General features: G+C 32.4%; 1 long non-coding RNA gene across 2 annotated transcripts; it reads right to left on the bottom strand.

Annotated features, from left to right (window-relative positions):
- Positions 1 to 4,225: 4,225 nt before the first annotated feature.
- Positions 4,226 to 11,573, bottom strand: LOC105329952 (uncharacterized). 2 transcript variants are annotated; one of them, XR_004603851.2, is made up of 6 exons: positions 11,501 to 11,573; positions 8,292 to 8,368; positions 7,794 to 8,055; positions 6,470 to 6,620; positions 6,289 to 6,353; positions 4,226 to 5,239 (listed from the first exon to the last, which is right to left on the bottom strand). It is a non-coding gene; the product is annotated as an uncharacterized lncRNA (long non-coding RNA). The 2 variants fall into 2 exon arrangements; XR_900415.4 differs by lacking the exon at positions 4,226 to 5,239 and having other exon boundaries at positions 5,279 to 6,353.
- Between the last annotated feature and the right edge of the window lie 564 nt (positions 11,574 to 12,137).

Below are 12,137 nucleotides of genomic sequence, written 5' to 3'. Positions count from 1 at the left end.
TTATGATGTCCATAAAGCCCTTCATCAAAATAGTGAAACTCGTAGCCCTTGGATCAGATGTTCAGTCTCTAGGATAGAGCTAATATGACCATATAGTGAAAATGTATTAAATATTAAAAAAATATCTTCTATTTTTATATAAAATTAGACACACGTGGGTCATTTCTAGTAGCATCAAAAAACCTTTAGGTCTGCATTTTTCTGTTCGCACAGAAAATTTAATGACAGAGCTCCAAGATGTCAATTGACGTTAACTTATTTGACTGAATTTTTAAGCGTTGGTTTTCATATTCAGCGATCAATCAATAAAAGAATTCTATTGAATTGAAGCTTTCAGACCTTCGTACGTTATTGTAACGTGTTAAGAAAACATGTTGCATTTTCATGTGCTTAAACAGTTTTTTAAATTAAGGAAAAATGCGTACAAAATATAAAAAAAATTACATGCACCGTGAAGAATATTTAATCATAACTGGACAAGGTTAAGATGGTGACCATCTCAAAAGGCCCCGTCTAAATAATGGACAGAAGAATGAAATGCATTTCAAAGAATGTTTCTTTGACCTTGCCCTATAACTTAGAAATTTTCCAGCTGGCAATAAACTTTTAATTCGATCACTTAACCCCTTACATACCGCCATTTTTGTTTAACCTGAGCAAGATTAAGCAAATGGGAAAAAATCTATAGTTTAAAACTTATTATAAAGAGATTAGCTATGACCTTCATATTGACTCTGTTCAAAAAATAGAGATACTGTACACTATATATCCAAAAGCTCTGTTAATGTGCAGTAGGAACCAAATAGGGCTAAATGATAGTATAAATATACTCTGAAAAAAAGAATTTTGCATGATCCAATGCGACCTTGACACTTGACAAATGACCTACAAACATTATTTAAGGTCACTGTACACCCTTTGATCGTATGCACCACTCGACCTACAAACATCATTTAAGGTCACTGCACACCCTTTGATACAATGTAGTATGCACTCTGTAAGTGAAGTATGAGCCAAATTAGACCAAAGGGAGAAAAGATATGCTCCGGACAAGGATATTTTATATAATTCTGCTATGACCTTCACATTTGACCTTGAAACTGCTATCATGCAAATAGTCAGCTCACAATCAATTTTGTTCGCGAACTTTTTTAACAACCCTCGTACATTTAAGACAAGGGTTATGGCTAAGAGGTGGGTTATAAATTTGTCTTATTATTTTTTTCTCTGCTGTTGAATCAATATCATTGAGAATATGAGTTAATTCACATATTTAAAAAAAGGAGGCTGTTTATCAAAGTTATCGATACGATTTTGTGAAAGCATTTGCAAAGAGTTCTCTTGCTTCTTCATAATAAAATCACTTAAAAGCAGTTTATGTAAAATGTTTTGGTATACATGCCAGATGGCCAGTATTGAAAGAACTAGTGTCTTCCAGCACGCAGTACTCTTTGTGATTAACAATTAGTTTGTAGCAATAGAATCAACTGTAAAACACTAAAATTTGAATGACTGGCTATTGAGAACAAAACCAGATCAGGAATGTTGATGTCTTTATTATTCTAACGACAAGTTGTGATTACCCTAATTATACTGTTAATTTTGTTCTGATATAGATTTGAATATTCGGTAATCCGTTTAAAACGTTATTTTAAAATAATGTTTGAGTTTACTCATTTTAATCGACAATCAATCCAAAAGCTCTAGAGAAATTTTACCAAATCATAAGCGTTAATGATATCTAGCTCAGGCTACATCATTTTAAACCTCTAGAGAGAGAGGGAAATCGGTCTATCAAACGCAAGAACAACTACTTTCAACTATATTTGTGGCTATATTTCAATAGTTCTATGCAGTGTCATCTGAATTGTTAAGACATTCACATGACAAGGCCAACCGAACTCCCGAGGATAAGTACAGTAGCATATTGAGCGTCTTCCAAAACCTCTGGATTTTTCAGTTTAGTGATTTGAAAAAGACAAGATGAGCAAGTGATGTTCCAATGAAACAATAATGATTAAATTTTACATATTATGTAATACATTAAACATTTCAGTTCGGAAACTGATTCAATTTTTTTTGTGAGCTCATGAATTTTGATACAGCATTGGCAACAAGCAATGGCTAATTATTAACTTTATACAATAATCAATAGCATTAAAACATACGATTATTCAACGCTTTATTTAACCATTCCCCATGACAAATTAAAATCTAGGCTTTTTGATATCTTCGACGGTTGTTTTTTAAATTAAGATTGAAGTCGTAAAAATGCTTACCTTGTCATTGGAAACTTATTTGTTAAAAACCATTCTGATTGCACACACAAGTACTTTAAAGTTGACATTAAAAAGATGCTCGAGTTACTGATAGACAACATCTATGTAGTTTTTTTAAATCAAGTCCTCCAACAGTCTGTTGGAATTCCAATGGGTACCAATTGTGTCCCATTGTTAGCAGACCAATTTTTGTATTCTTATGAAGCAGAATTTATTAAAAAACTTGTACATGAAAAAAAAAATCACTTGCCCTGGCCTTCAACTCAACATTCAGGTATATCGACGACGTATTTTCAATTAACAATTGTTATTTCCATACTTACGTCGACTCGATATATCCACGTGAATTTGAAATAAAAGATTACACAGAGTCTGCATCATCGTTTCATATTTGTACATGTATATTTTACTGGAAATGGACATTGGTGGTAACATGAGTTTTGTACAATTCTGTTAAGCCATCTCTGAAAAACGCGATGGACAAGTTCAAAGACGAGAAAGAAGAAAAACCGTCCAATAAGTTTCCAAACATCTGCAGACTTAAATGTCCCTAAAGTAATTTTATGCCAAAGTTTTGTTGAAATACAGAAAACACAGCTCAATTAAATTGTGGGCACTTCAAACATTGAAAATACTTGAAAACTAAAAAGGCAAACTGTTGTCTGTGATGTGTTTTGTTATGTATAGCCTTCAAAAGACTCATGCTATTGAATGATTATAAGCTGAATTTATGTTTCACAGAAACAATTGGCATTTAATACTTGCTTTGCATTCAAATAAAACACCAAATATATCCTGATACAAATGTTTTGCATTAGTATATCTGCATTTTGCAAATAAATCATTCATTTCTACTTTGAGTGTATATTTCTGTCATTTCTAATATTCATTTAATTTTTTATCAGTGTCAAAATGGATAAAAAACACGGGTCATCTGCTGAAAAAGTTCGAGATCTTGTAAACCAAATTAGGAACGATGATAGTGATTTTTAAAGTTCCGGTGATGGATTTTATTTGAAAAAATTTGATTTGGATGAGCTGTATTCAGCTTCAAGTGAATGTGAATCATATACTTCAGATGATTTTAAGACTGTAAATTAACTAAAAAAAACTTAAAACCTAAAACTCTACCTCTGTTCATAACGGTGTTTCCGACTCCGAAAATATCCTACTAGCAGCTTACATCAAGGAAAAAAAGGCAGAATAAAAATCATAGTGATTCTTCTCTCATGGAATTGAATTTACATGACTGAAGATGCGGACCTATTTTGATATAGTTTTAGTTTTATTAAGATATAAAATTTCCTTGTTTATTCAGTAGGCCATTTACATATATGATATTATTTAGTTCTTTCCCTATCATAAAGCTGTAACAAGGTATTAAAATGAATTCTTATCCATGTAGAATTTAATCCTTTCATATTATTTTTTAAGTCAAACATTTTCAGAACTTTTGTGCAACAATCTTTCTTTTTACTCCATTAACATCATAGATCAATAAGAATCTTAATATAATGCTATTTAGTTCTTTAATTATTACAGGTTGTGGGTTTGGTAACGTTATAAATAAGTGGTTAACTTGAGATATGATTGGATATTTAATAAGAGTTATTCTTCCAATTGGGGTTAAGTTAAGTTTGTTCATTGTTCTTAAATACTTTTTATTTTAACCAGTTTTTGTCATTATTTATTTTTTTCAATTTCTTTTTTTTTCAATTAGTCTAAGATTACACCTGTTTTATGTAGGAAACTTGTTAATTAACAGTGTTCAGCATTCTTTTAACAATTTATATTGAACATTCACATTCCAAATGTTTATTAAACATTCACATTTCAAATGTTTATTCAACGTTTGAACAGCTACCTTGTAATCACTTGTCATCTTGATCTGTAAGAACTTTATTCATTCTGGTCCTCCACAATGAAACAATAATGCTTTTCTCTGCTTTGGGTCACTTACCATCTTTCCAACAGCAAACTGTTCAAAACTCCATTGCCACCTTTTCCACGCCTTATTCAACTGCAAAGGTTCTGCATTTGGGCCAAACTTCTAACTACTTTAAAGGTATATTCGTTTCCTACCTCCAGAATTGGACCTGAATATCTCATTTGTCTCAACACTGCAAACGAGCAAATTAGGATTACTCTTGCAGCTCTCCAATCGAGTCTATCACTGTTGCACTCTTTACTTTTTCTCGCCAGTGAAGAATATAAAAAATATATTTTTATTCATGGAACATTTACATCTACATCATGCACTCATGAACGCACCTATCAAATCTACCAATGCGCGATTGTCTAAATTTATTAATGTAAAAGAAAACAATGCCACGATAAACCGTCATTATCTTCCACAGTCGTAAAAGCACTGTGAAGATCGCGCTGTAAACTGGTAGCGCGATGAACAGGAAACAGCTATGCAAGATGAGATAGATTTTCAAGTTATGCAGTACCCATTTTTGACAAAATTAATGATCTTTTAGAAACTCCTTTTAAAGAAATACACAAACTCCAGCATTGTGAAATAAAATATTACACAGATTTCCCTTGAAAGAAGTAAGTTAAGTAGAAGATTTTGCATATAAAGTTCCTTAAAATACTACATGTACTCATTTAAGTATGTAAAAAACGAGCCTTGGGCATCCATTTCGGGGTAGGGAAATGCTTTAAATTATAGGCTCTCCGTACAAGTCTGGTTGTGCCCGATTCAGATTTCTTGTCAAACCTTTCATCAATACTGGAACAAAGACATTGAAATGTCGCGGAATGCTTTATCTGCCAACTCAGTAATGTGGACAAGAGAGTGAAGCACACGAAAAGGGTTTAAACGTTCACATAGCATTTTGTCTCCTACTGGCAACTCATCCGAATCTTGCACCATTTCTGGTAATATTTCACTTCTGTATAACTTCAAAAGTTCATTAAATGTTTTTTGTTGCCGCTCTCTCTGTCATGGTATTCTAATAAAATGAAATATATATGAATAAAATATTCTGAGACATAATGGTGTTCTGTGTCGTGTAGTCTAAAAAATCTCTTTTAAGCCATGTAAAGTATATCTTCCAGACTTAGTTATCAGTTCCATTAATCCAGAAACAAATGGTGTCCCCATTTATAACATTAATATCTGCACATTCAGATTGATGACAGTGGTAGCTGAGGCAAGCGGTTTCCCTATACCAGCTAGCTTCAGTCTTGCAGCAATGACTTGCATGATTTTCCAGGAGACTGTGTTCACATAATTAAAGTTCCTCTTACTGTGTTCGACAAAATTGTGCAACTCTACCTTTACAAATTCTACAAACCGGTAGGGGACGTGTATTGCTTATGCAATACTCTCAGAATGCTTGTTTCTGATGTTCTCTCTTGAACTTTGTGAGGACGGGATGCTTATTTTGATGTTTTATAGTGAAGTTCTTTTCCTATCTTTCTTAACACGACACTACCCGTTTCTGGTTTTGGATTTAGCTGTGAGATTTGTGTGTTTGACTGCTGAATTGGTAACACAGATTTTTTGTTTCAGAATTTATCAAGGTTCTTTTCTCCTTTTTGAGTACATTTTTTGTATTAAGTTTTTTTTAAAGTCTCTGATAATCTCTTGACTTGTTAATAACAAATATTAAATTTTTGGGAGGCTCCATCTATTACGTTGGCTTTTTTAAAGACATTGATTGTGACTTTAATGATTTCCCATTTTTCAGAAGTGCATTAAAAGTCAATATTTCGAAAGTGTGTGTTTGTTTTTAACTGGAACTTCAATTCAACAAATGCAGTCCTAGTGTTTTCTTTAAATGGAACTTTCCCCCCTCTAGCTTTTTCATTGGTTCAATATGGTTCTCATAGAATAAATCAAAACAAAATACTCTTATGTTATCTAATACATGAGTTTTAAAACACAAATATTACAATTCCCATACATGTGGATTATGTGTTATTTGAAATATATTTCTTACATTGATATATTTAATTCACATTTTAAAAACAAACACTTTAGTATACTTGGGCCTACATGCAGGTGGTTTTTCAGAATCGGAGTCGGAGAGATAATCACTGGATTCAGAAGTTAGTGTCCAACTGTTGTAAAAAATAATAATACACAAATGTAGGGTTTAGTTTTACTAGTTTTATTTTGTACTTCTATTATCATTAATAAAAGAGTTACTTTAAATAATATTTATAAAATAAATTACCCCTTGAGAGCCTTCAATATCTGATTCTTGTAATGATAAAACTTCTTTCTAGAACTTGGAGTTGGTGGAATAATATTAATGCCAGTTGATGATTCCGAGTCTGAGTCCAACTCTGTCTCAGAGTCGGAGTCTTAATGTCCAGAAATTTTCTCTGAGAAAACGACATCACCAATCAATATTTTGGTTTGCAGGGTTATAGTGTTAACAATTATAAGTTGACAAGGGGCATTAGTCTGAGTAGAATCTTCTGAAGAAATTCGGGTTAGTTGTTTTGATACCGTAGCAAAGATAAGTATTCCTTTTAAAGGAATGATCGGCATGTAATAACATTGGTAAGCTTTGTTAATGTTTTACTTAGCATTACGCTACATTTAGTAAGCTATATTTAGCATTTTTATTGATTTCTGAACAAGCAAGGCATAAATATAAGCTTTACTTTTGGTAGGCGAATATTATACTTCCGATAAATATACTAAAGTATATGAAAAGAAAGGCGTGATTTTGAATCATCATGTATGTAACTGTATAAGTCTTCTTTATTTAAAGGCACGCTGATAAGAGTAAAGATATTAAGATACCTTTAATTGAAGATTTAAATGAGGTTGTTATTGCATAGAAAATTAAGTGGTGAAGCGGAGTGCATGCGCAAATATTAAAAACAGGCGGATGCTTCATATAGGCACAATTGTGATCGGCCGAAACCGAAGACGATCACATAAACAGAATTTGATGATATATGGATATGTAATCATCAAATTCTGATATATGGATATGTAATAAGAATACACAGGTCAAGTTTGAATTGTGCCTCTTGAATTTCACAGTTTCCGCTCTTTAACTTTTGAGGGGATGCATTTATAAACCTGATATTTCATGTGAAGTCTATTTACAAGAAAGTAAAGATCAATTGTGAATATAATTCCGGTCCAATGATTTGTGATAGACGTATGCCTCTTGAACTTAGAACAAAATGGGAAATTCTGTTTCCGCTCTAGCTATTAAAGTGATGCACATGTAAAGTTCAGATTTCATAAAAGATTAATTTATAAGATTCAATTTAATAGAATTTGAACTTGGTTTTAGTTCGATAATTTTAACAGAGTATTGCCTCTTTATCGAAAAAGAAAATGAGTAATTTTCATAGATTTGTGATTTATTTTGCAATCAAAAAATTGTTCAATAAAATTTGGCATTTGAAACTTTGGTCGACTGCGGGGGCATTTGTGGCGTTACGACACATCTTGTTCAGTTAATCATAAATATTGTTGAGGTAAATACACAAGAAATAATATCAATTTTTTTTGGAAAATTATAAAAGATTTACCGTAGTCCTCTCGCTAAATCAGTCCTATCAACAATTTCGGCCAATATGTTGGAAGTCTGGAGAAATGCAAGTCAACATCCGCAACACTGCCTACTGCTCAAACCCAGTATCTTTCTGTTAGATGGTGTAGTTCATCAGTTAGTTCATAGGTGTCCTCTTGCTAAATCAGTCCTATCAACAATTTCGGCCAAGTATGTTGGAAGTCTGGAGAAATGCAAGTCAACATCCGCAACACTGCCTACTGCTCAAACCCAGTATCTTTCTGTTAGATGGTGTAGTTCATCAGTTAGTTCATAGGTGTTGTAAAATTTAAAATATGATATTATACATGTGTATTTGAATTTTTTTTATACATTGGACCTTTTAATTACATGCTGCTCCAATATTAAATTGCAACTGAAAAAAGATTTATCAGGAAATTAATCTAGGCTTAAACGTGAAGATATCTTGACTTTGTATTAACTCTGCTAAAATGAACATTTCCTTGTAAATAATTACTCAAGATGATAACTGGCTTAAGTGTATCACAAAGAACTGTTGCAGATGCAATGGTCTTCTTTTCTGTAAGCATGTTTCTGAAATCAAGAATCACATATTTGGTATGGTAATATGTCAATTATCATTTTAAAGACTTCCGACTTCAGTATATTTAGCTGCACTATCTGTCTCTGAAATTTTAATTTCTTGGCCAATGCTTTTCAAATTTAGTATGATGCATCTTTGGGATAAGAGGAATATAAATTGTAAATTTCATGACTCTTATCTCATAGGGACTGTAAAATGTAGTGTTAATTTAAACAATACATAAATCTTCCTCTTTACTACAGCTGGAACTTAACTGAAACTGGCCGCATATTTAGATAGACTATAAAGCCCTTCATCTAAATCGTTAATGATCCTCAGGACAGGGATTCCAACTTCAGGGTGTGGCAAAAAATGGGCATAACAGTATTAAGGTATTCAATCCATAACTGAGGTGATTTTAACAATTTTGATTGATTTTAACTATTTTGAATATCCATTTTAAAATTGCTATGAGGCCGACATAAACCAAATTCGACTAAATGAACTTTTTGCACTTGGAACTTTTTTAAACAGTTGTCTGCCCCTTGCAAAAATTAAAAAAAATTCAATTATCAAAAATATTTGTGGTAAATGTTTAATTTTTTCAGCATTGTCGAAGAAAAGAAAAGCTTTTACAATTTCTTACCAAGAGATTTGTGAGAAAATTATTTGTACTATAAAGATATATTTAAAAATGCATTTTTTCCCATAAACTTCAATGTTAACTTCAAGATGGGATAAATTTGTTTAAATTCAAAATTTTAATTTATTTTAAAGATAAATCATTATTATTACATAAACCCCTTAAAACCACACTAAGATATTAGTAATCAAACTTGCAATCTATTGGATATGAAATATGATTTTTATGGATGGACTACCTTAATGAATAAAATGTTTGACCATTTTTTATGTTCACTAACAAGAATAGAAACTGATGACTGGCTGTATATTTAGAAAGACCATCAGCTGACATTTTTTTATTAAATTTTATGACACCTAAGGTAAGGATTATGACTTAAAGGATGTACATTATGTTTAAAATTCTTGTAATTCTAAAAATTCGAGGGGGTGGTGTTGACACAACTATTTATTTTTCGTTGCTTGGTCATATCTAATAATTAATCGTTGTAAATAATATAATTAAGAAGTTTAATGATTGAAAGAATAATACAGGAATTAATTTTTATTATATACAACCAATTTTTTTTTGGTGAAGTTTTTAAATAAACAAAATAAAGACTTGCTGATTATTATGTAAAACTCGACTGCCCCCCCCCCCCCCCCCAAAAAAAAAACTGATGTGTTTAACGGGTTCTATGGCTTGAGGGTAAAATATTTGATAGTGTCTTCTCATTCATTGGGTGAATACTGAAATGCTTAACGAGGCCGGGTGTAATTTGTTCTGCCCTAGATTTTTGAACGAATTTTTTTTTACATGAATTTCTACTAACATAATTATTATTTTATGATAGAAAAAAATAAGACATTTACCATATCGTTTGTTTAAGGGGGCATCTCAAAGTTTCTTAATTTTTAACATAGGATCCAATGGGATTTTGCTTGAAATGTATCGATTTTGCACATATATTAAAAACTTCTGCCCTAGGGATTTCTTTTTCTGTGTACATATTAAAGTTATTGCTAAAAGGCATCAAATGGTCGAATAAAAAAACCATTTCACCTCCTGGTTTGTACCAGGGGTCTTATCAAAGTTGGTTTTTTTGTATGCCCAATTTCTCAGAGTAGGCAGATAATTATGGCTTTTTTTATTTGACAAAGGCGGAAATGGCGATCTTTTTAGTATTATTAAAATATTCAGAGATATATAGTAATAAAAAAATATATAACATCACCTATTAATATGAAATACATGGTTACTGTCTTGAAATATATGAATTAAGCAATATTTAGGCTTAGAAAATATTTAGGTTAAGAAAACGTGACAGAGGGTCAGGCTTGCTGAACTATCTTAACGTTTTCCTTAAAGCTGACATGTATTCATGAATACGCATCATTTCCCTTTTTCTCCGACTAACGTCATATTAGTTGTCGATTTCTATTGTTCTGCTTATCGCTACACACCCCCTATATAAGGCCGAGAGCACTATTCATGCTTCACCGCATTCAGGTATTTCATTCACCCGAACACGTTACCTTGGACGAAAAGACGTGTAGAAACACTTTGGGAAAAAAAATAATATGACACCACCTTCGCTGGCAAGGCATATCAAATGAATGACGAAACAAGACAGACTGAAATCCAGCCACAAATACTTCCAAAATCCTCGATAAGTGTAGACCGTTTTCCTGTGTATATTACAACATCGCACATGCGCAAACTGCACACTGTGGCAGATCGAGCAATGTCAATGATCGCATGGATTTTAGAAACGGAGCGTTTTTGTAGGAACGGATGGAAACGATGTAACGTTGTTTCTTTCTTGGATTGACTATCATTTAGCTACTGTGTTTGATGTACTGCCGCCGGGGTTTTAAAAATGATGCAGACGTTATGCATTCTGTATGAACGGCACACGTGTTCGATGTGCTACAAAATGATAAAATAAAGATGAATATGAGCCAGAGAATGAAGACCATAAAGGGAATATCAACTAGCTTTTAAAATAAAAAAGACAGTTATTGTTCAAGACCGTGAGATTTCACGTGGTTGAGATGTTCTTATGTCTCTTATTAAGGAACTAAAATCTAAAGGGTTATACAGCCAAAAACTGGAGCAGATCCATTTACAGCTGCAGCAGATGAAATCCAAATGCTTTTTTTCAAAAGGATAACTTGTAGCATGTTAAAGTAAATTTGCACGCAAATATATTGAATTGAATAAAAGTACGTCTTAAAACAAATTTTTGAACACTTTTAGATTTTTATATTTTAAAACAAATTCATGATCATTGATTCATGCAAGAAGGTTAAACAATTCCTTATACTTTGGTTGGAGATCAAGAGAAGAATATATACAGCTCAGATGGGGAGACGTAAAAATAAACAAGGGCACCTCTAAGCAGAGCATCCCCTCGTGACATGAATGTGGGGAATGCATTATTTAGGAATATATAGTTATGTAAATGAGGAGATCTCATTCTACTAACTCTCCATTACTACAAAAACTAGTGTTTCTTTACCTGTACTAGTTCTAAATCCAAAAATTTCAAGTTGTGATTTGAACTGCTTACTTTCACTTTGGTTTCACAGAAGTGAAGCGGAAGTAGTTATTGTCAAGTCGTACATAAAATTTCTGTATAAAACTGTTATTTTTACTATAAATTAAAAAGTGCTCAACTAATTGACTTGAAAAATTATCAGGCTTTATCCTTTAACCATGCCAAATACTTTTACGAATTTTGATGAATATCCGTGCAATTGTTTTTCTTTAAACTTGCTTCCAAGCTGAACACACATACACACGCACAGCACCGATGCTATATCCCCTTCGCAACAAGTTGCGCGAGGGGGTAATAACAAACTTTCAAACACACATTGCATTTGTTTTAATCTTTTACAATGAGGCATATTTGTGCAAAGGTTGAGGAAAATCTATTGGAAGGTTTTTTTTTAATTTACTAGAAAATTGAAATAGAGTGCACACACACATACACACACGTGCGCACGGTAGCGATACTATATCCTCTTCGCAACAAGTTGCGCGAGGGGATAAAAAAACATATTAAAGGTAAAAAATAATGCCTTGAGCACATGTATACAGAACGACTTGCAGAAACATCAATGGGCATGCCTAGGATGTTTAGACGATTTGGTGCC

This window comes from Magallana gigas, chromosome 5 (genome assembly GCF_963853765.1).
Source record: "Magallana gigas chromosome 5, xbMagGiga1.1, whole genome shotgun sequence".
Classification (NCBI taxonomy): Eukaryota; Metazoa; Mollusca; class Bivalvia; order Ostreida; family Ostreidae; genus Magallana; species Magallana gigas.
The sequence above is the reverse complement of the archived record's forward strand: the minus strand, read 5'-3'. Positions and strand labels throughout refer to the sequence as shown.